The 27,404-nt window shown below is 43.1% G+C and overlaps 1 protein-coding gene across 17 annotated transcripts in view; it reads left to right on the forward strand.

The window, feature by feature from the left end:
- INPP4A (inositol polyphosphate-4-phosphatase type I A) overlaps positions 1 to 27,404 on the forward strand; it is a 198,048-nt gene that overhangs the window by 61,612 nt on the left and 109,032 nt on the right. For 15 of the 17 annotated variants that reach the window (XM_074991839.1, XM_074991868.1, XM_074991882.1 and 12 more), the window contains exon 2: positions 20,547 to 20,615. The gene's annotated coding sequence lies outside the window, so the exon portion shown is untranslated. The remainder of the gene's footprint in view (positions 1 to 20,546; positions 20,616 to 27,404) is intronic. The other 2 variants (XM_074991789.1, XM_074991813.1) reach the window with 1 other exon arrangement.

A 27,404-nucleotide genomic window follows, 5' to 3' on the forward strand; every position in this document is an offset into this window, starting at 1 on the left:
TGCAACTGGCACCTTTTAAAAACATTCTTCTTCCAGGGTGAAATTCACCAGCATAAGGCCCTCTGTGGTGCTTGAATCCTGCATTGAGCCTGCATAGTTCAAGGGGCTCTGTTCCTAGAGTGCTGGGAAAAATGTCTCTGTGCTAGCTCCACTTGGAGGGCAGTGATGGGGCAGGATGTAGACAGAGTCATGGGATGGATCCATTCTTGTAACCTGTCACCCCCATGCAGACCTGTTGGCTGGAGTGGGGGCCGGGGCCGGGGGAGGCACGTAGGCTTTGCATGATAGCTTCTGGTCCCAGATGGGGAGGTGGGTTTGCCCATAGCTTCTGTGGTGATTGATACATTAGATATACATAGATAAATCAAGTGGTTTTCACACCCCAAATCTGCTTTCCCCTGGACCCTTGACATTTTGCCATGTAGAAGCACAATGGATTGGGTTTTATGTAGATGAACAAAATTCACTTCAATTAAATGTTCTGTGTTTAGGAAATTCCTGTGGGCTGCTTGAATATCTTGAATTTCTCCCCATCCCCTTCTCTGTTACTGGTTTGAGCTCAGGGGCTTGCGTTGGAACATTTGCCAGGATTATACACATTCAGCAGCTTTAGTATTAGACATTTGCCCAGGTTGGCAAGGCTTGCACAGCAGCCCTTTACCTTTATTTCTGGTGAGGAGAGAAGTGACTTCCTGGATGTGTAGTTAATAATTGACTAAGCTGCAATGACCTATTAAACCTAAGCAGAGGGTAAGGAAGCTGTTAACACTTCTTGTGAAAGAAGCAGCACAGAGCTAGGGCAGGCTCTGTGTGTGCATGTATATGTATGCGTGTGAGAAACACAGAAACCTACATTCCCCCGCTGCTCTGCATCTGCTGTGCGTCGCTGATCTGACTCACGCTGTCAGTGTTCACATTAGCTAGAATTCAGATGCAGCAGCTTTGGCTGTAGAAAAAACGGGCCGATATTGAATACCTGCTGCAGGAGACAGTTGTGCCAAGATATTTTCTCAGGCATGGCTGAAACTCTGGAGGCTCTGCTGAGCAAGATGGGTTTATGTTCGTAATTAGATTTTTTAAAAGGTAAGAATGCTTGCTGCTTGTTAGATGGAGAGAGATGGGAAAAGGGAGAGGAATGGCTTGCGAAGGTTACATTTCATGTGTATTGCTTTTCCGCGGAGAAGGGTGATCCCTGCAGCCTTATTGTGGCTGAGCATCATCTCTGCTGCTTGAAATGGCCTACAGAGAATCATATGGTTAATGGGCAGTACGTGTGCTACACAACAAAATAACTCATTCACTAGTGTACCCTATTTTATGTAATGCATGGCAGCCATGTTAAGGATAGAGGACCTCTTTCAAAAGAGTAGAGCTGAGAGATAATGGGGCAGTGAGAGTTATTACACAGCCCTCTGTTCATATTTGGAGAGTGCTACAGTTCAAGCTGATGCATTAACATCAGATTTACCAACTTGTGAGTTTTTACAGTTCCAGAATCAAAAACAGCCTTGCCAGGATCACCAGAATGACTATTTAAATTTCAGAGCACATCATTTGTTTACCCACCATATTAAATCGTGTCTGTATGGTTCTGGATGTGATCTGTATTTGACTGCCTCAGTGCAAATGCTGCTTAGGTTTACTCCATTGCTTGAAGTACTTAAAGCAGTATCTCCAGCTGCTACTTTCTCCCCCTTTTTGCATCCCAGTAATACCTTTGAGGAAGTGGGTTTTACCCACAAAAACTCATGACCTAATAAATGTATTAGTCTCGAAGATGCCGCGGGACTGCTTGTTATGTGTGATGCTACAGACCAACAGAGCTACCTGTCTCCTCACCCCTGTGCTAGTCAATGCCTTGGGCTCAGAAGCTTAACTTCCTTAAGCTCAAATTTGCAAAGTGATGGAAGTGTTGTGTTTTTATAAGTTGGCATTCACTATTAAAAGTACAGTTTTAGTATTTTACAAAAATTGCTAATAACCTTGAGTGGACTCCAGTTAAGTTTTGAGTTTTTGCTGTACTCCTTATAACAAATTACTGTATTTCATCAACTTTGCTCTGAAATCATATCCTTCCTTTCACAAATGCTCGTATTAATCTTTCTTTTTCAGGTGCAGTCAGATGTTCAACTTCATTTTATGTTTTTGGCATATTTCTTTATATATTTTTTGGATTTAGACAGTAGTCGGATGCTTGGTTGCATCATACAATGAAGCTGGTAATTGCACTTAATAAAGTATTGCATCCTGAACATCTGTTTAGTTGCACTGTTAAGCTCAGAGGCAGCATCTACACTGTCATATTCTTTAGAAAAAAATGGACATTTTCTGAAAGAACTCGCGGAGCGTCTACACACAAAATGTGCTCTTTTGATCTGAAAACGAAAGAACACAGCACTTTTTCCGGCAGACCTCTTTTTCCCCCAGATGAGGAACAGTGCCTTTTTCCAAGAAATTCTTTCAGAAAAATCATGTGTAGACACCCTGGGGTCCCTTTTTTCAAAAGAGCAGTCCTTATGATGCCAGATTTTTCGATTCCTGGCCCATTCTTTCATAAGAGCTGGGGCTGTGTGGACTCTCACTATCAAAAAAGCGGATAGATTTTTTTTTATCTGCTTTTTTGTGTGTGGACGTGATCTTTCAAAAGATCTTTTTTTTCAGAAGAAGTCTTCTGGAAGAACTTCTTTAGAAAGAACTTGCTAGTGTAGACACAGCCAGAAAGGTGGCAGTTTAGAAAGCTAGCCACACCCTGGCTCTCATTTGGCTACAACAGAAGGGCATTAATCTGCACACTTAATAATTTGTACAAAAAGGGTACAGTCCTTATTTTTCAAAGATTTATTAGCAGAGAAAGTTCTGTAGGGAGGTCCCACACTACTCAGATGTACTTATTTTTAGCATGCCTTGTTTGCTTGCTCACTATGAAGCATTAAAACAATGTAAATTACAGTTTTCAGAATTGTGCTACCTTATCATTGGTTTCTTTTCTGAGGATTAATTACTTGAGACTTTACAAAGTGTATTGATTCACAAAGGTTTTCTGTCATTTCGGTGAATCAGAGTGTTTCTAATTTGTTTCCTATCTTTTTACAAAAGGTGGAATGTCAGACATTTCTTCAGTCAGTGCACTTGCAGTAGCGTTAGACCTCAGGTGGCAGTGGAGCTAAAAAGCTGTAGCATGAAAATGGTCTTTAGAAATTCTGCTGTCCTCCTTCCTGGGCAGATTTTCAGTCAATGAGTTGTTTCATGCTATTGGGAAGTACTTTCGTTTGTGTATGTAAAACCTATGTCTACATCCCTCGATTTATATTATGTTATGGAGGCAAACGATGGTTACTTTTGGGATTCTCCTCTGCTGGAACCCTTAACAGTGCGTACTACACAAGGGAAGGGTATCTGAACTGAGGGCTTGTCTACTCTGGAGTTCAATCTCCTACGGGTCCATTTAGTAGGTGTAGCAGGGACACACTAAATCCACTGCTTGTCACTCTCCCGTCAATTTCAGTATTCCATGGGGTCATGAGGAGTAAGGGAAGTCAATGGGGGTATTTCCCCCATCAACCTCCTGCTGTGGGGACACTGCAGAAATTTGGCTTGAAACAAATTTGACTCCATCTATACTATTCACGTAGCTGGAATTGCATGTCTGAAGTTGACTTTCTCCCTAAGTGTAGATCTGCCCTTTCTGAAATAAGGAAAACATTCCTCAGCTTTTTCTGCGTCTTTGGAGGTGGCACGTGTGTGCATACACTTAATTTTGAGTATGATGAGTACATAGAATGTGTATTCTGTCTAGTTCCAATCTATAAATTGAGTAAGAAACAAAAAAGCAGTATCCTTTTAAGCAGGGTTTCCCAAACTTCATATGGTTGGGACCTGGTTTTTTTCAGTACCTTTTTCTGAAGCCCAAAAATATGAACTCATATTAAAAGAAGGAATGAAAAAGAATAAGTGTTCACTGTTTATTTATTCACAATAGTAATAGTACATAGTGATTATTTGTAAATTTTCGAAGGACCAGTATTTTTTTTTTCCCTCCAGGGCTGGTACTGGGCCACGGACCACACTTCGGGAAACGCTGCTTTTAAGGATTTCAGTGGGAGTTGTATGGTCTTCTCAGTACTGCATCTGAGTTGCAGAGTTAAACTATTAGCAATTAACATTTTCAAAACAAATTAAATTTAGTATAAGTGACAAAACCTGTCTTGAATGCAGCCTCTCTTCACCCTGCTTTTGTTCACAAGCGATCCTTGCTTTCTGTGACCTCAGAAGAGCCCATTGCAGTGCAACAGAGTGCTATGTACATAAGAACATAACATAAGAACGGCCATACTGGGTCAGACCAAAGGTCCATCTAGCCCAGTATCCTGTCTGCCAACAGTAGCCAATGCCTGGTGCCCCAGAGGAGGTGAACCGAAGACAATGATCAAGTGATTTGTCTCCTGCCATCCATCTCCCACCTTCGACAAAAGGCTAGGCACCATACCTTACCCCTTGCTAATAGCCATCTATGGACCTAACCTCCAAACATTTATCGAGCTCTTTTTTAAACTCTGTTAGAGTGCTGGCCTTCACAGCATCCTCTGTCAAGGAGTTCCATAGGTTGACTGTGCGCTGTGTGAAGAAAAACTTTCTTTTATTAGTTTTGAACCTGTTACCCATTAATTTCATTTGGTGTCCTCCAGTTCTTATATTATGGGAACACGTAAATAACTTTTCTGTATTCACTTTCTCCACACCATTCATGATTTTATATACCTCTATCATATCGCCCCTCAGTCTCCTTTTTTCTAGACTGAAAAGTCCCAGTCTCTCTAGCCTCTCCTCATATGGGACCCATTCCAAACCCTTAATCATTTTAGTTGCCCTTTTCTGAACCTTTTCTAACGTCAGTATATCTTTTTTGGGGTGAAGAGACCACATCTGCACGCCAGGGCTGCTGGTATTTTGTCTTTCTCTACTCCCAGATTTGGGTTAATACCCATACATCAATTTAAACAGAGCAAAACCTTAGAAAAATATCTACCTTGCAGGGAACCTGGCAGTTACCCACTTAACTGCCACTTTATATGCCTATATCACAGAATCAGACACCACTGGGATTTGCAGTCCACCTGCCTCTGAACTCTGTAGTCACCTAAACTCATTTTACGCTTACGTTTTTTCAGTGAAAGTTCCCAAGGTGTCTGTTTCTGCCTCTGCGCGTGTACCCTGCAGCCCGACACCAGGGGTTCAAATTCTAAGACTCAGAGCCACTTACAAACCTCCTAACTCACCTGTGAATTCCAAGTCGGAAAACATGTCAGAGCCCACTTACTGCATTGCGTGAGTTTACGATAGCAGGCTGGGAATATGCGTGAGAGCAAGAGGACCACCTCCCTTATAAATTTTAGCCAGGTGCTTAGGATACTCACCTAGGATGTAAGGAGACCCTCTGCCTGAAGGGGACAAATGATTTGAGTAGGAATCTGCCATCTCTAACGTGAGAGCCTTTACCACTGAGCTACAGGATATTCTCAGGTGGGGCTCCCTCAGCATCTCCTGTTGAAGCTATTACACTGTAGACAAGCAGTTGAAAAAGTAGTTGGAGGAGGGGGACTGGTGAGTGCGCTATCTACCATGCTACAGGATCATTTTTATGCTCTCGCTCTCTCCCCCAAAGACACTCTCATCACTGTTCTGGTCTGGATATGGTCTGAAGAAGTGGGTCTGTCCCACGAAAGGTCACCTAATAAACTATTTTGCTAGTCTTTAAAGTGCTACTTGACTGCTTTTTGTTTTGACACTTATTCACAGTGCTCCTTCCTCCCTCCATGGGAGGTGGGAGAGCAGGAAATACGTTGCACAGAAAACACGGGCTTTGTCCTTGAGAGTAGATTGAAGAACTAGGAGAGCAAGGAGAAAATACAGGCATCTCACACCAAACCTGAATTCCTAAATTCTTTGATGCCAGATGTTGTGAGAAGCACCTGACATGCGTCCCTGACATAGGCTCCCCCAGGTACTCTGGGGTGCCCATAATAATCCCCGGGCTTTTTGAAGAGGCTGGCTAAGACCCTTGAGGAACATTAATCCTGCTACTGAAGTTAAATTACTGTACTCCCCCCCCCCCCCATTCCCCAAAATGAGGAAGGGAAAGTGAATGATGTCTTTCAGTGACAAACTTCCTGTGATACTTGACTTTTAGAAATGAATGTGTCTACAGTCTACTAAAGAAAACCAAATAATCATTGTCTTAAATAGTTCCATGGCTCAAAACACGCATACTGTTTTTGTTTTTAACTCAGAGTTGTTCTGAGGGCAAAATAGAGGGTGTTGGTTTAGTGCGGTTAGACGTGAGTTTTTGTTTTTGGCATGTGTGGGGGAGAGGATTGGCAGTTGGGTGTTTTGTAGTGGAAATGAAATTCCTGAATTAGAGCAGCCCAGCCTGGTGTTTGTAATTCTGAACCAATTCATTCATTAAAAATCTAATTTACTTTCTAATTGATTAATCAGCCATGGTGTCAAGCTATCACAAGCGAAATCATCTGCTTTCCAATCATTTGTTTCATGGAGAGGCAAAAGTATTTGCCTTGTTTCTACAGTTTTTCCTGGTCTCCAGACATACCTGCCCATTGGGGGCGCAGGGGGGCAGTATAGCTTGGTCTGTCTTTACTCTCCATTGTATTCTGGAAGGACCCAAGTCACCACTGCCCTAAACCTCTTTGGTGCTGACGTAACGGAAAGAAATCATAAACCAGGTCTAAATATCTCCCACACTCATGACTGTCAGCAGCATAACTGACCTTTCTGCCTTCTGTGTAGGACGTGTTACAAGTGCACGTGAAGAATGGAGGAAAGCATTGCCAGGGAAAACCTATGCCTATTCCTTGCCTGAACTAAGTGCACCTTTTTGCCCTGGGAACATGGAGTGAAAGCTTGGTCAACCCTCAAGGTCTGAGCTGCTGCTGATCTAGCCTTTAGTAGCCACCTTGGAGCCAGCGCAGGAGTACATCTGGCTCTGTGTGCTCTGTTTCAGTGAGATTGGTGGTTCAGTTCATGCCATGTTATTTCTGTTCTGAATGTCCCCTATAGTCAGGTAGAATGCAAAAGTCTGGGTTTAGCTCAGTTTTCATTTTTGCTTTGCACTGTATCTTTTAATGCAGCAGAGCACTTCTTGCATATGCTCCTCAGGCTTCAAAGGATGATAGTGTGATGGTAAAGTACGATGTCACCCTTGACTGGGGAGTGGCCTAGTGTGTTTACTTAAAAAGGCATTTAATCCTTAAATCAAGTTGTCTTCTGGATAGTATTTAGCAATATTACAGGGTTGATTATAGAAATGTTACAGGTAAAAGTGAACTGAAGGACATATAAACTTCCATGAATTAGTTGGGCAGTGACTCAGATTAGAAAATACCCTGGTATAGGAATTACTTTTCAACACCCTGGTTTTAGATGGCATTAAAATGTCTGCAACTAGAATAAATTCCTATGTGACGGATGACAAATGTATTTTAATCCTGAGCTTAATCTGTGACATTCTCAAAAATATTTCTTGTGTAAAGCTTCAGGCTCTAAGGATCTGATTTTAATCCCAAATCATTCATTTGCAGCAATGTTATTGCCTGGAAAAGTCACAGAATAATAACAGCCTGATAGTTTAGTGCTGATTTTTTTTCTATTTCCTAAAGAATGTTTGGCCAGAAGAATTATACTGAGTCATGTATGGTCAGTGAGGAGGAGTCTTCCTAAATGATGTGAAAGTCTTGAAGTGAGCATGTGCGTGTCTGCATTGGTGGTAATAATGATTTTCTGTTTTATTAGTGTTCTTATTCAATTTATATTAGTTAGATTTTTCAATTGTAAAGTGGGTTTTATAAAATCTGTTGTGTATATAACTTATAAAGTTGAGGTAATAAATGATCAGTCCTGAGAGGTGGTAGTGACCAGAGGTCCTACTCTAATTAATGTGACATTCAGATGTATTAATAGGAGTACGGCTCCCATCATGGTGCCTATGGTGCAAAAGTTTTTAGTTGTTTTCCTGTGCTAATGCAGCTTCATTGGTGAAATTGGTCTAGTGGAAGGCACTGGTGTTTTACTCTGGTGGTGGTGTTGTACAGAGAAAAATGTGTACAGAGAAATTGTCTATTTTTCCCAGTGCAGGTGCAGGCAAGGTCACAAGCTATCTGGACTCTCAGAAAGGCCATGCTTTAAAAAAACAAATGGTGAAACCAGATGCAGTTCAGTGTCTTATGAATCCTCAGCTACATTTTTTATGGAGTTTACAGTTCAGATGGTGGCAAAGTTTGTTTATAAAATAAAATATTGTGGGTGGTTAAACAGGATGTTTACTCTGAATAGATTACAAGTTGAACCTGTCTAGTCCGGCACACTCTCATCCAGCAGCATCCGTGATTGGGCATGATAGTTAGCCAGACAACCACTTATAATGTGTGTAGGGGTGTGGCCAAGTTTCCCCTGGTCCCAAAAAGTTTGTTTACAGCCGCCAGTCTTGGCTCTCAGTGTTCTGTGCTGTTGTATAGCTGTAAGTTGCCTCTAAATGTCTTCTAAGGGTATGTCCACACTAGAGTTATTCTGGAATAGCTTATTCCAGAGTACCACCTTTACAACAACTACAACACATGAGATAATATTGTTAATCTTTCAAGCTACAAACTCAACCCATCTGAAGAGTCTCTCTTGTCCTGGGGTCTTTCCTTTTGCCCCAACTGCTTCTACGAACCTAATACAATTTTGTGGTGATCTCAAGGCCTTCTTTCGTCATCTCCATCTAAGAGAAAACTTTCAACACACCAGTGAGCATCAGTCTGACTCTCTAGATCCCTCCCGCCAACACCAAAAGAAGAAGAATTCTCTGAGAGCTTCCCATGAGGGGCATAGTGACAGTCTAAATTTCTATATACAGTGATTCCACAACCATGCACAGACTGAAATTATACGCAAACAACACCAAATAAAATAAAATTTCAACTGTGCTGAATGCTATGCTGTCCAGAGTCTCAAAAATAATTCAGACATTTATAATTAGGCTGGCTGACAAAGGGGGTATTATCGTCATCAAGAGTAAGTCAGACTGTGAACAGCAGGCAGCCAGACAACTATCCAGCACCGTATTTTACAGACCTTTTTCCACAGATCCCACTTTAGAATTCCAAAAGAAACTACACTATATACTTAAAGATCTCCCTGCCTCTAACTGAGACCAAATTCACTCAGACACACCGTATGAGACCCAACCTGGATTATTCCATTTACTGCTTAAAATCCACAAACCTGGACACCCAGGATGCCCTGTCATTTCAGGTATTGGCACCCTTACTGCCAGACTGTACAGCTGTGTAGACTCCCTCCTCAAACCCTACGTCTGTGGCCACACTTGGCCAAACCTTAGATATGAATTGAATATTCAGTGCCTCATTAGCATTAGGATGCTTCCAGAGGTGGCACTTTGAAAGCGCTGCTTTTAAACGTGCACAGCTTTGCGCGTCTACATGGGGGTCCTTTTTGAAAGGACCCCACACATGTCGAAATCCCCTTATTCCCCTCAGCCTTTTCGAAAAGGACCTCTGTGTAGCTGTGCTGAGCCACGTGCGTTCAAAAGTGGTGCTTTTGAAGCGCCACAGCTGGAAGCATCCTAATGCTAATGAGGCACTGAATATTCAGTTCAGTGCCTCATTAGTATTCTTTGATTTGGCCATTTGCATGACCATATCGAAGGCTTGGCTGAGTGTGGCCACAGCCTACGTTACCAGCACTCCTAGCTATCTCCAAGATACCACTGACTTCCTGAGGAATTTACAAAACATTGGAAACCTCTCTGTTAATTCCATCCTTGTGACCATGGATGTAGAGGCTCTCTACATCAATATTCCATATGAAGATGGACTACAAGCTATCAGGAATACCATCCCTGATGTTACCACAGCAAATCTGGTGGCTGACCTATGTAGCTTTGTTCTCGCCCACAATTATTTCCAATTTGGGGGCAACTTATACCCCCAGATTAGTGGCACTGCTATGGGCACTCGTATGGCCCCACAGTATGCTAACATTTTTATGGCCAACTTATAACAGCGATTCCTCAGCTCTCATCCTGTTACCCCTTCTTTACTTACACTATATCGATGACATCTTTTTCATTTGGACCCACAGTAAAGAGACTCTGGAAGAATTCCACAGAGTTTAACAACCTACATCCCACCATCAATCTCAGCCTTGACTGTTCCACACGAGAAACACATTTCCTGGATACCACAGTACAAATCGCTGATGGCCATATTGACACTACTCTCTACCAGAAACCCCACGGACTGCTACGCTTACCTACATGCCTCCAGCTTTCATCCAGCACATACCACACAATCCATTGTTTTATAGTTAAGCCCTTAGATACAAACGCATCTGCTCCGGTCCTGTTGACAGAGACTGAAAACTACAAGACCTCTACCAAGCAGTCATAAAACTTAATTAACTACTGGGAGAAGTTTAAAAAAAAACAAAAAAACAAATTGACAGGGTCAGACAAATACCCGGAAACTAGCTACTTCAACATGGGCCCCAGAAGATCAATAAAAGAACGCTGCTTGTCATCACCGATAGTCCACAACTCAAACCCCTGCAATGCATCATTAAAAGCCTACAACCTGTTCTGTATACTGATGCTACACTCCAGAAGGCCCTAGGTAACAGGCCTGTTCTTTCCTATAGACGATCTCCTAACCTAAGAAAGATTCTCACCAGCAATCACAGGCTACACCACAGTAATACTAATCTTGGAACTTCTCCGTGCAAGAAATCCCGCTGCCAACTTTGTCCACATATTTATTCTGGGGATACCATCACTGGACCTAACCATGGTAGTTGCAAGGTCAAAGGCACATTCTCATGCACTTCCAGCAACATTACATATGCTGTTATGTGCCAGCAATGCCCTGCCACTATGTATACGGGACAGACTGGGCGAAACCTTCGCCAAAGAATAAATGGACACAGAGCAGACATCAAGAAACTCAATATGCAAAGCCAGTCAGTGAACACTTCAATGGAGTGAGCCACTCTGTTAAAGACCTGAGAATTTTGTCTTGGAGCAAAAAGAATTTAAAAACAGATTAGAGCGAGAAATTTGTGAGTTGGAATTCATATTCAAATTTGACACATTAATATGTGGTGTGAACAGAGATGTCAACTACCTCATGCATTACAAGGACTGCTTCCCTTCTTTTGATGCTCGTAATTATCTAAGGCATGACAGTTAACATTCCCCCGCCCTTCATCCCCGTGTCCATTTTTATTGCAGTTTTTTTTGTCCTCTGTACTTATAAATGTCAGTCTCTGTTGGAAACGAGATCGATCTGATGAAGTGGGTCTGTCCCACGAAAGCTCGTCACCGAATAAATCATTTTGTTAGTCTTTAAAGTGCTACATTTCTGCTGGTTTTTTTTTTACTCCAGAGTTGTTATTCCAAAATAAGATATTCATGAATAATGTGTCTACACTACAGGGAAGTTTCAAAATAAGCAAAAATTATTCTGAAATAATGTGTCCACCCACAATAGAACCTATTTCAGATTAGAGCTCCCTGGAAGCACTGAGTTTTTATGCATAAAACCCACTTTATTATATGGCTTTTCAAATAAATGAAATAGTTTATAAGGTGCCTCAGGACTGCTTGTTACATAAATAATGTACCTTAAAATTTTTCATGTGAGTATAGCATTCTTGAAAAATGTGGCAGGAGGAGATTAACAGATTTCAGTTTATAGATTTCTGTTTATAACCTTCTGTTTATAGAGCTCCTCTTTTCCCAAAGAATCCCAAAGTGCATTATGGACTTTACTGATTGATCGTGCAAACTATTTATATACAGTCTATTGATACAGCTTTCCGCAACATGAAAGGATACAGTGAATGCACTGGCTGCTTAGAAGCACATGTAATGCTACAATTTGATTGAAGAATTCTGTACCCAATTGGAGCTTCAGAGAACTGAGAGCTTAAGTAGGGAATGCATAAAATTAGAGTCTTTAGGCATTGGGTCTGTCACCCAGTTTTATGAGAGCCCTTTGTAAAGCCCCCCGGGGTGTGAGTTCAATCTTTGAGGAGGCCCTTTATGGATTGGGGCAAATAGACATCAGGGATGGTGCTTGATCCTGCTGAGAGGGTGGGGCACTGGACTAGATGACCTCCCAAGGTCCCTTCCAGTTTTAGGAGATGCATATCTCCAATTATAAGAAAACTCACAGCCAGCTTTGGACTTGTGAAAACTGACTATTCATTCTTACCATTGGTTTTCTATTCTTTACCCAGTTAATGGTCTATGAGATGACATTCCCTACTATCCCATGACTTTTTAATGTACATTACTTCCCTGGTATCCCATGATTACTTAGTCTCCATTAATCCCCATTACTCTGAATGCCTTGTAAATAACTAAAACTGTCACTGGAAGATGGCTTATAGCTAGATGTTCTGTGTGTAGGGTGTATTTTATGCTCAGATTTTAAGATCAGTTGTGTCCACTGAAGAAGAAAAACAGATTTATTCTGCAGTAGCTTCTCATGTTTTTCTGAACAGGATGGTACTTGGTCATTTTTACTTTCACTCCCTTCGTGCTCTTTGTCAATAGACCATAGACAAGGCTCCACTCAGTGGCTCATTCTGGCAGAAGTGTGGTGATGTTTGGCAAAGTTTGGTAAACAGTGTGGCAGAAAAAGGGAGGTTTTACTGAACTAATAAATGCACACAAATTCTGAGGACACAAACCTCTTTTTCCCCTCACAGGCTTTCTGGGTACGTAATGCGCACTTTGGGTTGCTTTGCATTAGTGCTTGTTAACCAGGGTCTCTAAAACTGACAAAATAAGAAGAAAGAGGGAGAAGTATGTGGATGAGATCACATTGCAGCTAAATTTTAGGAGAGTTGTGTCACTAGCAGTGAATTTCACATTTGACACAGAATTCCAGAAAATGAAAGCCCTGTTTATAAATCCCATCTGTTTTTTGTCTCGGAAGGGAAGCTGTGTTAGTCTATAGCTTCACCAAAAACAAGCAGTCCTGTAGCACCTTAAAAGACTAATTTATTAGGTCTTGCCCATGAAAGCTCATTACCTAATAAATTAATTGCTAGTCTTTTAAGGTGCTACAGGACTGCTTGATCTATTTCTGTGTCAGTGTCCACTAATTCAGTGTGTGCTTCACCTACCCACCCACCTATGAGTCAGGCAGATGTGACCCATCTTCATTGAGAATTTGCACACACTCTGGCTCGGTCTACATCACATTCCTCTTTTGAAAGAGGAATGTAAATGAGGGAAATCAAAAATGCAAATGAAGTGCTGATTTAAAAATCTTGCGCTTTATTTGCATAATCTCTTCCAGGTGCATTTTTAGAAGAGATTTTTTTCATAAAAAAGTAGTGTAGATGGGGTTCTTTTGGGGGAAAAAAAACTTTTCTCAAAAGAACCCTTGTACCTCATTTTTTTTCAGGAACAAGGGTTCTTTCAAAAAAAAATTTTTTTTTTTTTTTGAAAGAACCCTGTCTACACTGCCTCTTTTTTTTTTTTTTTTTTTTCCCCTGTGCTGTTATTTAAGTCTAAGTTAGCCTTAAATATCTTCCTAAGAGCCCAGTAAACAGTGGAAATGTTGGTAATGTGCTAGACAATACTGACCTTCCATAAGCCCAGCCACAAGCTCTCTTGTGTGGCACGGGTGAGGTCCCGAGGGTGATGGACAAGAGAAATAGTAGCCAGACCATCCCTGGCAGGTATTTGTTTATCCTGCTGTTAAAAACCTCTGATGATGGAGATTCCACAGCCTCTGTAGGCAATTTGTTCCAATGTTTAACTATCTTTAGGGTTTGAAAGTTTTTTCTAATGTCTAATTTAAGTCTTCCTTACTGTAATTTAAGCCCCTTACTTCCTTTTTTGTCCTCACTAGCTAAGGCAAACAGTTTATCATCCTTTTCTATGTAACAAGATGACTATGCAGTAAAATTAAAGTTTCCCAGAAAACTGATTCCCCCCACCTAACTTTTATTGCTTATTTTTAAAATTGGGGCAGGCAAAATACAATAGCAATATGCAGCAGGTATATCCTATCACCCTTCAGCTGCACGTCACAGTCAGAGTTAGGACTGCTTGACCTGGGAAAGAAAAGCACTGGCCAAATTTGTAGGCTGACTAACAAAAAAACGAGTGCTTAACAAACACTAGCAGAAAACTGCTTTTGAGCTAGATTAGGGTCGAGCAAACTTTTTGCATCAGGCCTCATTTTCTGTCCCTGTAATAAGCAGGGCCCCTCCCCCTGCACTTGTCTAATGTAGTCCAAACTGATGGAAATTTGGGTTATGCTAATATTTAAAAAAAAAAAAACAAAACCCTTTCAGTGGGTGTAAGAAAAAAAGTCTGTGAAAATATTATTAATTAGTATATGGTGTATAAATGTGAATACACATTCATAAAAAGAGTAACATATTTCAATATTTTAATTAGATGGATGAGCCTGAGACCCAGCAACCGATTGTGCTGCCCCCCCTTGCAAAATTTCACACCCCTCCCCTGAGGGGGCCTGCCCCCCCAGTTTGCACACACCGGAGCTAGGTAGAAACTTTGCAGTCTGTCTTGAGTAAGGGGTGGTGTGTAGCTGTGCTGGCCTGGGAGCCAACCAGAGAAAGATTACTGAGTCATACATTCTCAATTCCAACCATCCATTCATGTTACTCAGGGAGAGGAGTAAGCTGCTCTCACAGAGTATTTGGTGGTTCTGTCTGCTGAAAAAGGGAATGGGGGTAGAGACAGGGTCCTTTCCCTTCCATTCCCTCCTTGCTCTCAGACTACTGTCTCAGGTGGGCAGGGCCTGTTCTCTCGCCCTATGGCTGGAGTAAGTTTATGAGCAGAAGCAAGCCTCTGAGCAGAGTCTCACAGCTCAGTAAGGGCTGCTATAATTGAGCCCATTGTAAGGAACAAAACTACTGCATCGGGGGTTATTTCAGACACGCTTCTGTGGTATTTACACAATTTGTTACCAGGAAAAATGATTATATGCATGCTCCTTCCAGGAGAGACTGCCTTTTGTTGTGCATGATCTGTGGGACATGGAGGGAGTGAGCAGCGATGAGCAAGAAGTGGGGAATTCTCAGTGGGAATGTGTTCCCACAATAGTAAATGTTCCCCTTTTATGATTTTTTTTTTTTTTTTGGAGTTTCCTCAGCAGTAGGTGCTATCCCATGCCTTGTGCTCTGCACTAAGGGTAGTGGAGTAAGCAAGACTTGACAGCCATTGAACCTCAGCTTTGTGTGTTTGTCCATTTGTACAGTGTCCTTAACATTTGTTAACAGCTGACAAATTTAGTTCTCTCCCAGACCTGCAATGAGGGACTTAGGACGTCTGTGGTCCTGTCAGGGGAGCGGAGTCTGAGAAATCTGCATCCCATTTCCTGCAGTGAGGAACCTGGAGAGCTTTCACAATTGGGCAGCCCACAATGGACTTATAACTATATCCCTAAGTGAATTGCAAGTTAATTTCCATAGATTTTTAATTTTTGTGGTAAGACACATCCAGCCATGAAGAATCTTCTTGTCGCCATTTTTTTCTTTATGCAGAAAGCCAAAGACAGAATGTCCACAAAAAATCTTAGGTCTGGTGTAGTATGAGAGAACATTTTCAAATACTGCCACATCATATTGCTATTGCAAGACAATTTGCTTATAAATACAATATGGTATGGAGCAGGAGGGATTTCACCCAGGCTAAGTGGCCACCTACCTTCTTTTGTTGTTAATGACATTGAACTACCCTGGCTTAATAATTGGAAATACTCAAATCAATGGAAAAATTAGTAGCGAAGGTCATCTTCTAAATTAAAACAAGCAGTTCTGTAGCACCGTAAAGACTAACCAATTTATTTATTAGGTAATACGCTTTCATGGGCAAGTCCCAGGTCTTCAGATTTGGACAAGAAGTGGCTTTTACCAGTGAAATCTCATTACCTAATAAATAAATTGGTTAGTTTTTAAGATGCTACAGGACTGTTTGTTTTTTCTGAAACTACAGGCTTACATGGCTACCCCTCTGAGACTATCTTCTAAATTTAGTTATAGTTAGACATACAGCACAGTGGAAATGCACTTAGGTTTTGCTTTTTAAATTGTATCCATGCTGTAATTGTGTCACAAGATGGGAAAGCACAAGCAGGTGCACAGAAAGTTCAATTTTAATAATAATAAACTGTCACCTTTGAGTGTAGTTCAGTGAAGGAGGGATTCTAGGACTGACAAAAACTAGCTGCCACATTTTAAGCATCACTTGCCCTTTCTACACCAGATGAAAGCCCCAGTGTAAAATGGGTAGGTAACACTGCGGTTCTCAGCCCAAAGGACCTCCATTTTGATTTAACAATTTTCAGGCCGCCCCAAGCCTCCGTGCTCAGTGCTTACCATTCATTCGCCTTCCCTGAAGCTCTGCCCCATCTCAGTTCATCATCCTTCCTCTCTCCCGCCTTTGCTTTCCTTCGCCTTCACCTTGTGCTCAGTTCATTAGACATTGCTGCCAGCTTCACAGTACCATGCGGTCCTTGGCTGGGTAATAGCCTGCGTTAGCTGCAGTGTAATTTAGCTCAACTTGCCTTTGTTTGCCAGTAGAGCAGGTGGAGTTACATGTTAGCTGTACCTGCTTCTTTATTTACAAACCTGTTCCTTGTTGGAAGAGGCTGGGTGGCGAATAAGCATTAGATACCATATTTTGTGCCATTTAGTAATTTAACTGAATTTTGCAATAGACTGTATTTACGAACAGTAACATAAAGTGATAAATACTTTTTAATTGGAATATCACATAAAACCAGTGAAGTTAATTTTTTTTATATATAAAGCTTTCCCAAACTTTACAAGGTTTAAGAGCTTGATGTTTAAACCGGTACTGGTAATTTATATTTTTTAATTTATGTCTTTAGTTGTTTAAAATGTTTTTTTTCATTCAAATTACCAAAGACTCTTGCTTGAGAAATGCCTATCCAATGTGTGCACCTATTACCTTCATAACATTATGTGCAGTATAGTATAAAATGTCTTTTAGAGTACATTAGTGCACCAATATAGCTCCACTGTTTCAGCTGAAATATTTTAGCCTTTGTTGTTTTGAAATGCACAAAACAGTTCAAATTGACGTATTTTTTTCTGTCCTTCCAACAAAATATTTTAAATTAATAGAATAATTGTCTGGCTCCTTAACAGGGAGTTAAGATACTTGGCATTATTATTTGGGGAAGCAGCAAAAAATGTCAAATTGTCATAACAAAGATTTTTTTTTGTCTCCCTCCCTCCACATTTATGTATTCAGTATGATGTGGCATCAGTGCAATAGTGCATTACTTTTTATTCTGCGCAGTCCTTGCCAATGGATGACACTCACATCATTAATTCCGATGGGACTTTGTAACAGGGGATTGTATTACACAATCACTTACTTAGGAGTAGCCTCCATTTAAAGGGAGGCGACTGTACGGCAGCAAGTGTGATGAGTGCCCTGCTTACCAGGCTAGTTAGTTTCTCTGAAGCTGCTGCCACTGCGTCTGGCTCCAGCTCCCCTGTGCTGTCCCCACATACGCTATGCTGTGATGCCCTTGCTACCAGGGGATCAACACTGATGCAGCCAGCCAGCCCACATGGGCTCAGGTAAATATCTGTTTCTTTCTGAGAGGGAAGAATCTCCAGTTTCTCATGCCATGGGTGAAAGACAGCGTTTACTCAGTGGTAGAGCTGACTCTGTGCATGGCCAGGGCAATTGTCTTGTTGCTATAGCGTTATAATATGGTGCATGCTGGGTTTTTTCACAGTGGAGAGAGAGTGAACTGCAGAATCTTCACAGGGGAGAACTTTTCTGCTGCCTTATGGGATTTCATTAAGGATTTGTCAGAGATTTTCCTTGAGTATACTCCTTGAATATTGATTTATAAAGACTAGCCTTTAAAATTCCTACAGGTCTAGTGATTCAGTGGTAGCGATGTTCCTGCTGTAACTGTTTTTCAGCAGTGCTCTTTCTCTGAAGCCCAAAGAGGCCCAGGGACGGGCAAGCGAGAAGCTCGACCTTTTTACCTCCGGGCTTGAATCTAGCCTGAGTTGGTCATGAGTGAAAGTTGTTTCCCCTTGGACAGTTCGGTGGTTTGTGAAAAACGGGTCAGTGGGCTGAGCTCCATTGCTTTCAGCCTGGGCAGCCTCCTTCTGAGGCCACAGTGAGTCACTGGAGCGGCATTGCCACAGAAGCTGTTCCAAAGGAGAGCAGACAAGGGAATGGGGTACAGGAACCTGCAGGAGAGCGGCTGGGTTGGCTCTTTGTCTGGATGACCCTACCCTGCTGCGGAAGCTGGTCTGAGGCTGCCAAGGGTCTCCTTTTTGGCTAGAAAGCCTGGTTGTAAAGGAAACCTGGCAGCATGCCAACCGGACACTGTCTCTCGTTACTGGCAGTAACAGGTCTCCACCATTGAGGGGAGAGAAGAGCAGCCGTAGCCCGGAGGAGCCAGGGAGCACTCAGGAATGGCTTGAGTGCAGAGAGGTACCACTGTCTCCCCATCCTGCTCCAGGTGAGGCCCGTCTTACCCCATGCTGCCCCAGTCAGCCCCTCCACCCTCAGAGCATGGCTCTCCCTTCCCTGCACCCGTCACCTCTCCCTCCTCAGAGCATGGCTCTCCCTTTTCCATGCCGCCCCATTCCCCCACCCCAGAGCAAACAGTCTCTCCTCCACCCAGCATCCATCCACCCCATAGCCTGGCTCTCCCTCCCGCACCCTGCCACACTCACTCATCCTCCCCACCCCCCGAAGCCCAATTCTCTCCACCCTGTCTTGCCTTACTCATTCACCCCTGGAGCCCAGCTCTCTTCAGCATCCTGCCCCAGGCACTCCTAGAGCCCTGTTCAGCTGGCGGGGGGATGGGGGGAGAGCATCCAGTGATGGTGGGGGGAGAAAAGAGGAGCAGGGGATGAGGCCACAGCTGTGAGGAAATCAGAGGATGGGGAAGTTCTAGCATTCAGTGTCGGTTTTGCACACGTGAGAGAGTGGGCTACCTTACACCAGGCCCCTATGGACGTATATTGAGACTCAACCTCAGTGGCATGGTGTTTGTGCATCCATTCAAGGACATCTACTTACCTGAGATTTAGGGTATATCTACACTACAAGGAATTCTGTGGCAGCAACTGTGGGACAACTGAGTCAGGCTCAGGGGGCTCATGCTACATACAGCTCTGTGGATGTTTCTGCTTAGACTGGAACCCTGGTTCTAAAGCTCAGTGAGGTAGGAAGGTCTTAAAACCCAGGCTCCAGCCTAAGCAGGGTGGTCTGAACAGCTATTTTTAGCTTCATAGCATAAGCCTGAGTCAGTTGATCTGGGCTCTGACACGATGCTGTGGTTTGTTTCTATTTCTTTGGTTTTCTGGGGTGCACGTGCCCGTGGTGTGTCTGCAGAAGTTCATAAGCATTGAAGAGCATTTTTCATATGTACTAGTAATTGAAAGCCTGGGCTGTTGCACTGGTGTAATTCATAAAGTGGTGTGTAAAAGTGAAAAAGGCTGAGAATTTAAAAATTGGTTGGTAACAGATAGCAAAGCCCAATGATGATTGGATCTTATGCTATTCTGCAAAAGGATCTCTCAGCTCTGCTTGCAGTTATTTCCACTGCTTCACAACGATGCAACGGACAACTGGTGATGTTTGGGCTCATTGATTGTGTGTGTGTGTGTGTGTGTGTGTGTGTGTGTGTGTGTGTGTGTGTCGGGGGGGTTGTGTCTATTCGGGACTCTCCTGGGATATTGTTTTTGAGCAAGTGGAAGTTGGACACAGAGACATGGTGGTTGTGCCAAATAATCTACTGTCTGCAATTTCCTTTATGCATCTGATGAACTTCTTACAAATTAACTGTAGAGTGCAGTGGTATTTGAGTGAGATACCTCAGATGTCCAAATGGTTTAGGACTCTTGGCCTGTCATAGGTACATGTCATACTGTACCTATACAATGGGGTGCAATTTGTAACGCTAAAATGGCTGAGAACTTAACAATTAGATGATGACATACTGGGAAGTCTGGTGATGATTCAGCCTGGTGAAACTCTGATGAAAAAGAGCCCTCAGCCATGCTTGCGCCTATTTCCCTTCCAACACTTAGTCAACAGACGTAATAGGCTTCAGAATGGCATTCCTGGAATCTTGCTATAAAGATTATATTCTATTTTCACTAATACTTTATAGTATAAAGGAGAAATGAATCAGTGTCTGTAAGCAGAAGATTTTACAATAACAACATGTGGCTTCTGAAATTTCTCTTGCACCTTGTATCTTAACATGGTTTTCTGACAAGTGGTTCATGGTTTAGATTCCTTCTCCAGCTATTGAGAGATTGTTTCAAAAGGAAACAAGTAATTTTTGGTTCAGTTTTTTAATAGACTGACAATTTTTGTGATCTTGACCATATAATCATTTCCTACCCAAATTATTTTTCATATTCTTATTCTGTTATGATTCCACACAGAGATTCTTTTTCTTATTGTCTTTCAGATTTTATTTAAAAAGGACCAATTGAGTCTGAGTGCCTGTGCTGGATTTAGCTGCTGAAGATGGAGTAAGGTAACATAATACTATTTGAGTGGTTAGTATTATAGGGAATGATATTTTAGTGGTGCTGAAGAACAGAAAGTTTTAAAGGTAAATTGAAGGGTAAACAGATAAACATGTTCCACATGGGAACTTTAACATTTCAGACAATGGGGTTCTCACAGCATCCCACGAATTCCATGTTTCAGTTTCAATGGCATTCTCACAGTGTGAATGACTATGCTATTTTAATACTGTAAACCCTGAATGTAATAGACTAATAGAGGGATGGGGTGTCCGCTATTCCAGAAAGTCCATTAAATGTGAGGGTTTACTGCCCAACCACCCCTGGCAAGCTCCCCCAGCCTGCCCCCCTCCTCAAAAAAAAATCCAATGCCTCTCACCAGAGCTCCTGCCACTGGAGGAACTGCTGGAGGAACTGCAGGACCCTGCCATGCATGGCTGGAGGGACCACCACGTGGCCTGGATGAGCCACCACCATGTGCTCCTCCCACCAGGGGTAGGCTCATACATGAGTGCCAGTCTGCCCATGTACTCACCCCATCCCTGGTGGGAGGAGCGTGTGGCAACTCCAGGCCGTGGCAGCAGTAAGTCTCTTAACATTTATTTTTCTTTTTTTTTTTTTTTTTTTGGTGGGGGGAGGGACGGGGGAGGATGATTTTATGTACCCCAGTGGACTTTGGGAACAACAGTGGGGGAGGTCTCTAGTTTCTGAAGCCTAGTAAATTGGGGTTTGTAAAATCGAGGGTTTACTGTACTGTGGGGCAATTCTTTATCCTTACCAGATGTTTTGTTATGTCTGAAAATCTGCAAGGGTTAAAATAAAAAAAATCTATATTCACAGAAAGACCAGGCTTTGCTATCTGGTTCCCTAGGGAGAGCCCTCAGTCTGCTAAGCTGACATCTTTTAACTTTCTTCAGGGCTCTTTGCACCCTTCCCCCCCCCGCCCATCATCCACCCTGCAAAATACATTTTGTCCCAGTGATTGTTCTGTCTTTGCTAACTTCCCCAAGTTGTTGCAGGCTCAGCCTGGTAAGCACAAGAATAGTCTTAGTTCACAGGGCCCAGATTATGTTCCTTGGACCACCAATGTGTTTGCAGAGCTCTTTGAGGTGACCTGCAGGATGAGACATTCTCACAAGCAGGTGATGGGGGATAGACAGGGAAGGCGGAAACATTATTGTTATTAATATTAGAGTAGCACCTAGAGACAACACCCCGTATGTAGGGGCCTCACAGTGCTGGGCCTAGTACAAACACAGCATACAAGACAGTCCCTGCCCCACAAAGCTTACTCGCAGTGTAAATCACACAGCAGGCCAGGAGTAGAGATGGGAACAGGAGACAGATACTCTTGACTCCTAATCTAGTACCATGTCCCTGGAGAACTGCAGAATGTCCTGTTACAGATTTCTGCATGGAATTAATAGGTTGGAGAGCTGCTGTGCTCAGCAACAGCTTCCTTGCTGTTTGCTTCCCCCACTTCTGCTGTGCAGGGTGGTGGCTTCTTCTGTAGGTGGGGGAGCAGCCTTATTTGGCAGATCAAACTGCACCGTTTGCCTCTGCCAGAGTCAGTGAATCCACTTCCTTATTGAGTGAATCCTCAATCTGATAAGTGGTCTGCTTGTTTCAGAAAGGTGTGCTGGGCAGTGCTGATATCCTGGGTGGGTAAACTTACTACCCATATACTAACATCTGGAATTCATTTGACTAGCAAATATTTTTGAGCCAGGGAACTAAAGAAATGCAAATACAGTGCACAACTTGATACTTCGTTGGCTTATCTGTAGTTTCCTGCCTCCATCGGTTATCCAGAAGAGCCTAGCGAAAAAATAATCTAAGAATTGTGCATGGATATGCAGGTCTTGCTGAGGCCTTTCTTGTGGTATTTGCTGGTAGCAGGGAGCATTTCCAGACCCCTTAGCTTAGTACTACAGCTGTATGCGGATTAAAATGAATTACAGTGTAAAACAAGTGACTAGTTTTATGTTTCCTTCCCCTTCTGATCATTATCTGACATGCTCTGCATTGAACACATTGCCTGGAGTCATCCCACAGTGACATCCAATTCAGCATTGCTTCTTACTGATTAAATTAGAACAGAGCGCCACAGCCCTCTTGGGACCCCTGCACATTCTGTGACAGTATTCTTCAGTTAACTGCATTTGGGACATCTCTGTAGGGAATGATATTTTAGTGGTGCTGAAGAACAGAAAGTTTTAAAGGTAAATTGAAGGGTAAACAGATAAACATTATCCTAGTAAAGTCTCTCTCTCAGGTTAAGCTCTGATCCTGCAATGGGGTCCACACAGGCAGGTCCTGATACCCATTTGCAGTTTATTGCAGGAGCCAAAGAAAAGACACCTTTTAAAAATAAGCTTGAAGAGGCTTTGAAATGCAGTACTAGAACGCCACTTCGGTTTTTGCTTTTTCTTTTAATCTTTTATTTAGGAGCTTTCGCATTAAAAATATTACAAGGAGGAGAGAAAAAAAAAATCTCTGTAACCTCTGAGGATGAGACAGGAAGCGGTAGGCTTAAATTGCAGCAAAGACGATTTAGGTTGGACATGAGGGGAAAAAAAAATCTTCGTAATAGCCAGGGTGTTTAACCACTGAAATAGTGCAATGATGTTTTGAAATCTCTGTCATTGGAGTTTTTTAAGAGCAGGTTAAACAAGCAAATGTCATGGATGATCTAATCCAATTCCCCACACTCAGTTCCCTGCAGGAACTGTATTAGAAGACCTCTCAAGGTCCCTTCCATTTGTATGGTTTATGAGTCTGTGATTCCAAGCTAGTGGGCTCCAGGCCCTTTCCCCAGGGAGAAAACTGCCTACTGCCTCTCTCCTGGGTCTTGCCCCTCTCTGGCATTTAGTTTTTTGGTGCTGCAGCCTCATCCACAAGGCTATAACTGCCACTTTCTTCATTCATTTTTAGACACATTTATATGCTTTCATTTAGCACTGGCCTAGAGTGAAATCTTATATCATCAGAGCTATGTCTCTCAGGGAGTGAAAAATCTACCCCCCTGGGAGATGTAGCTAAGTCAGCCTACCCCCTACAGTAGACAGTCCTAGGTCAACAGAAGAATGAAGTTAATCCATAGATTTGCCAACTGCCTCTTGAGGAAGTGGATTCATTACAGTGATGAGGGAATAGATTCCCATGCTGTACTGAGAGTCTGCAGCGATACAACTGTGCCATTGTAATGTTTCAAGTGCAGACCTAGGCCACATTTACAGTACCAATTTAGATCAATGCAAGTTATGATGGCGTAAAGCTGCTGCAGTTAACGCATCACTTATGTGCATGCTTACTTGACTCCTTACGATGGCGCTGCATGTGAGGTTTGGTACTACATAGGTGGGTATTCTACTGGAAAACCTGCCACCCTCCAGCCCTGCTGTCTTTTGGGAAATTTTGACAATGGGTGATTGGGCAGAAATGAGTAATGCAGGTGTGACTGGGAGCATGGGCTCAATATCCCAGCATTTAATGTCTCCATCCCATAATGTCATCCATATTCCATAACTTTGCACCTTTTATTTCCTTATGAACCCATGTGGTCCTTGCTCTCTTCCATCTGTAATGCAAGCTTGGAGCCTGCACAGCTCTGCGGTACTGTCATGAGTATTGTAAGCAAAATACACACAATTCTCTGGTACTGGCAGAACTGTAAGAAGAACCACAGCAATGGGGAACATGATTTCTTGCAGGGATAGATAGCTGTGGGACATAGTGATAACCAATTCAAAGTTGTTGGTGACATCTGGGGGCAGCTGCCTGTGGTGGAATGCTGCTTCTGGGACTTAGGAATGAGCATAGCTGGTGGGATCATATTGTAATGCAGGCTTCTGATGATGAGCAGTGGCTGCAGAACTTTTCAGTGTGCAAAGCGATATTACCAGATATGTGTAGTGTATTTGTCCCAGCTCTCCAGGGACACCAGAATGACAGCTGCACTGAGCAAGTAGCCATTGCACTGTGGAAACCTGTCGGCAGCAACCAGGGCTGAATTCAACATCTAGGGGTTCCTTTTCATCCATCTCGCACAGAATCGGCTTGAGCCCCCACCCACTAGCCTGGGAAATTCACACACCCCGGGCGCCTCGGAGAGGCAGTGCTTCCCCACTCGCCAGCACAGAGTCTGAGTGTAGAAAAGAAACTTTTAATGAAAGAGGCAGAAAAGTCATACGGCATAAGCTTGGGAAAATACGACACCCAGAGTTCATAACCAATCCTCAAGTAACTGTCCCAGCTCCAATGGATTATCAGTGTCCTTTGCCTCTCAGGCTCACCGGTCCAATACTGTAACCAGCCAATCCACACACCCAAACTTTCTCCGTACCCTCCTTTTCAAATGCCTCACTTACAGCTTGGCCCAGTCCGTGCAGGCTCTGACACATGACCCTGATGCATTCCCTCATTGTAAAAGACCCATTCCTTACACAGTAAACTCTCATATCTGGCAACCCTGGGACCAGGAGGTTGCCAGATATGCAAATATTCTAGTTAATAGATAACAGCTTGGGGTCAGTGTCCCACTCAATAAGAGAGCTCACATTCTCCACCCTCCAACACCAGCTCCTGCTCAACGCTGTCCCGTTTACCTTTTGGTGGGGACAGCGGGAGCTGCTTGAAGGGCTTGCACATGACCACATGGTACAAGGAGCTGCTTGTCAGGCTCGCACGTGGCTGCTCTGTGCAGGGATCCACTCTGGGTGGCAGACACTGGACAGGAGAGCAGAGAAGCCATCTGGCTACACACACACGCAGCACACAGGGATGCAGGGTAGGCGCTGAGAGGGCCAGCCCCCAAGGGGCAGGGGTGTTGCTCCCACGCTCCGTTCTGTTCTCCGGCAAAGTAAGGAGGGGAAGACTCATCATTGTTCAGGGTATGACGGAGATATGCTGGTTATTTGAGAGTTCCGGTTGATGAAATACTGGATAAACAAGAGTTTACTATATTAGAAGAGCTCAAAACAGAGCTATGCAGCTGAGGGAGTCTTGGAAAGATCACTTTAACATGAGCCAAGGAGATGCATTGTGGTGGGCTTTGCTGCACCTGGTCCTTCTGTTTGCGAACTGTTAGGAATGGTGTGGTGCTTGATATATGTCTGTGACTATAACACTGTAAATGCACTTATTAATTTTGCAGCTCTTGTTGTACATTACATTGTTGTTGTTGCTGATCTTATCAGTTGTATTTTAGCGTATAGTAATAAGTTAGTGGGTGTTGACCAAACTGCTAAGCACTTTCAGGCATATGTTGTGAATAAATAAAAGATTAATTATTTTCCAAATAGTAGAATTTTATTCAGTTACAAAACCAGTGCAAGAAAAAAAGTGCAACTTAAAATCAAATGTATTAAAACCTTAATAAATTAATGGAAAAGAACTTAACAAGTGGAGAGGACATTCCTGTCCTGCACATTCAGCAACCATGGCTTTCACTGGTCTGTGTATATGAAGTTGTGGTGGTTCTTAATGTCACCTGGAGTATAGGGACAGGGAGGAAGCTTTTGATGCCAGTAATTGGGTTACACAGGTTCCAGAACCTATCTATGAAAGTCTCCTATTTTATCCAGAAATAACATACATACGTTCTTCAGAAGGATAGCTACTACTATAGCAGTACAATAAATCCCTGATATGCATGATTTCGACTTGCACTTAACTTGAATTAACACAAGTTAAGCGCAAGTTGAAATCCTGGGGATGGCGGGAGTGCAGCTCCTCTGCCAGATCCCTGCTCCAGGCCCCGGCCAGGGAGAAGCTGCTCTGTCACGGCTGTCTGCCCACCTGACTCCTCCAGCTGGGAGAAGCTGTGCTGCTGGGGCTGTCTGCCCACCTGGCTTCCCGCAGCTGAGGGAAGCAGGGGAGAAAACACACCTGGCTCCCAGAGTGGTGGGGATCTGGGAACCAGGCTGCCTGGTTCTCGGTTCCCCCCACTCAGCTGCTAGCAGGAGCCAGAAAACTGACCAGCACTGGTGCACTTGTGAGTTTCCTGACTCCTGCTGCCACCTGGTTCCTGGCTCCCTGCCACTCTGAGCTGGGAAACTGACCAGCACTGGTACACTGGTCAGTTTCCTGGCTCCCGCTAGCCCAGGGGAGCCAGGTGCCAGGCTGCTGCCTGGTTCCCAGCTCACGCCCTTACTTGCGTGAAATTTGAGTTATGTGAGAGTATACAGGAGCACAACCCTCACATAACTTGAGGGTCTACTGCGCTAAATGTTTGATTGCACAATAATGAAAGCATCAGCCGGTAGTGCTCTTTATGTGTATTTAGATTATCACAGTCAACTCCCTGTCAAAATACTTAGATAGCTGGAAGCTCTGTAGATAGTTTTCCTAGCGCACTTCCCAAGCCCACCCATGATTGCTTCTTTTCTAGCAAGAAGAACATTTCTGCTTGCGTTGGGTTTTGATACATGGCTTCTGGTAGCTTTTCGTGGATGTGGCAGTTAATGAGTAAAGGCTTGCAACTAGCTTTTTCAAATATGAGTGCCTAATTCATATCTAGACATCACTAAACGTGACCTAATTTGCAGATATACTGAGCACCTGCTGCTCACAGTGAAGTCAGTGGTAGTTGTCAGCATTCCCAATCTCAGAAATGCAAGACACTTTACAGTCTCAGATCAGGAAAGAACTTCAACATGTATTTAAATCCTATTGACTTCAGTAGGTGTCACGGAGTTGCAGCCAGCAGGTAGAACAGAAGATTTGCTAGTCGACAGGGAAACAGGGAAATCCTTTGAAGGAAGCTTGGAGAGTGACAGCTTTTCTTTTTCTCGGGA

Source organism: Carettochelys insculpta, chromosome 1, assembly GCF_033958435.1.
Source record: "Carettochelys insculpta isolate YL-2023 chromosome 1, ASM3395843v1, whole genome shotgun sequence".
NCBI lineage: Eukaryota > Metazoa > Chordata > Testudines > Carettochelyidae > Carettochelys > Carettochelys insculpta.